The sequence below is a fragment of the Amphimedon queenslandica genome, unplaced genomic scaffold, assembly GCF_000090795.2.
Source record: "Amphimedon queenslandica unplaced genomic scaffold, v1.1 AMPQUscaffold_6972_Cont21073, whole genome shotgun sequence".
Lineage (NCBI taxonomy): Eukaryota > Metazoa > Porifera > Demospongiae > Haplosclerida > Niphatidae > Amphimedon > Amphimedon queenslandica.
The window spans coordinates 1-1,982 of NW_003552740.1; the positions used below are offsets into that span (position 1 = coordinate 1).

General features: G+C 38.6%; 1 long non-coding RNA gene across 1 annotated transcript; it reads left to right on the forward strand.

Annotated features, from left to right (window-relative positions):
• The first annotated feature begins 718 nt into the window (after window positions 1-718).
• LOC109591882 (uncharacterized) lies at window positions 719-1,382 on the forward strand. Its single transcript, XR_002190055.1, has 2 exons — window positions 719-1,072; window positions 1,137-1,382. It is a non-coding gene; the product is annotated as an uncharacterized LOC109591882 (long non-coding RNA).
• Window positions 1,383-1,982: the final 600 nt, after the last annotated feature.

Below are 1,982 nucleotides of genomic sequence, written 5' to 3' on the forward strand. Positions count from 1 at the left end.
TTGCTACACAGCATAAGGACCCCAATATGTATCAGAAAATGTAATAAAAATTTGGAGAGATTTCGGAGCCACTTCTTGAAAAAACCATGGGCCATAGCCTTGGGTATTTTTTTTAATTTTGGCATTTTATTAAAATGGCCGTAACTTGAAAAATTGAAGTTGGAATCACCTCAAACTTGCTACACAGCATAAGGACATCAATATGTGTCAGAAAATGTAATAAAATTAGCATAAATTTGTCGGAATAAGCCATGGGCTATACATGTAGTTTCAGAATTATTGTTTAACTTAAAAATACAAACATTAATATAAAACTTACTTTGGAATAGAAATAGAATCTTCCAATAATTGTCTTTCTGCCATCAACTCAATCACTTTATGCTCAAGCTATCAATAATTAATTAACTAATAATTAATAACTATTAATAACTACCTTAGCTTTATCTGCTTCAAGTTTAGCATTCAATAAGTTCAAATCTTCAGCTCCTCCTCCTCCTCTCTCTCCTCCTTTCTCCTCTTTGATTTCGTGTATTTTTGTTTCCAGTTGTTTCCTTAGTTTACTTTAGGGCTGAAACGAATAGTGAGATATTCGAATATTCGTTCGTTAAAGCAATATTCGAATAGTTTTTTTACTATTCGAACTATTCGCCTAATAAAATTATTAATGGTTATTGCAATAATTAACGACCACGCCCACCGCGTGTCACCTGCACAGGCTTCTTTCTTATAGTCTCGCGTAGCCAGACCCATCCCCCTTTTTGACATTTGGACGGCGGGGGAAGGGTCTGGTAGACTGACCTACATGAACTTGTTCCAGGCAGATCAAAGGAGCGACCGTCGGCTTGGTCAGTGTGAGTGACGTCAGGCAATAAAGACTAATTAAAGAGGTATAATTAGAAAAGACGGGCGTGGCTACACAAGATGGCTGACAGTCTTCCTTTAGCAGTGAAGAGTTTTCCACCCATTTTGGTATTATTCGAAAGAAAAAAGGCTCCCAAAAGCTACTGTTCACTTGCATCTGGACTGTCACTCTACCAGACTGGATTATGGCAACCCTAACACATGCTTTTGGGTCTGTAAATGGTTTTTTCATACATCATTTGAAGTGCTGTCAATATTTCATGCTTACTGTACAGGTAGGAAGGTAGCATTGTTGTGTGTGATCTAATGGGAGTAATAAAGATTTTACCAACCACAAAAGCCAATGGAATCGAAGTAAAGATGACAGAGTATCCTACAAAATGTCATTGGAAGAAGTTGCATGCAGCACTGAGTCTTGAAGACTATTTTGATACTTGTTGTGACGTCTGTTGTACATTGTAATTGATATTTTTTGATTGCATGTATATGATTTAGTGTGCTTTGCATGTCAGTACTAATAATGATGAGACAATTCTTCTACACTTGCAACCATGCAGGTCACACTCTCTATACTTGCAATCATGCAGGAAACTCTTAGCATATCCAACTTAGCAGTGTATCTTCTCTTTTGAACCTTCCAAATACCACTATTGACAGTTTAAAGCAAAGCAAAGTTAGAAAAGACTGTTCACTGTTTCTATCTGCCATATTGAATCTTTTGCAATAGACACGCCCAAGAAAATTACATTAAATTATTCAACGACTTTCCATTATGACACGCTATCTATCATGGCTTCCCAATTCTCACTTCACTTCCTGGAACAACTTCATGTAGGTCAGTCTACCAGACCCTTCCCCCGCCGTCCAAATGTAAAAAAGGGGGATGGGTCTGGCTACGCGAGACTAGTAGGAGACTATCTGTACATGTGGGGTGGGGACCAGCCTGGTCTCCCTAAAGTACATAATAATGAAAAGAAGAAATCAATGTGTTCTGTGATGGAGGTGTGTCACCTAAGGACTGGTAGGTGGGAGCAGAAACCCACCACTGGTAACCCTCCACTGGGTGTTAGGGGCTATGCAGCTGCTGCCATTGGAAGGGAAATATTTTATTTTGGAGGATG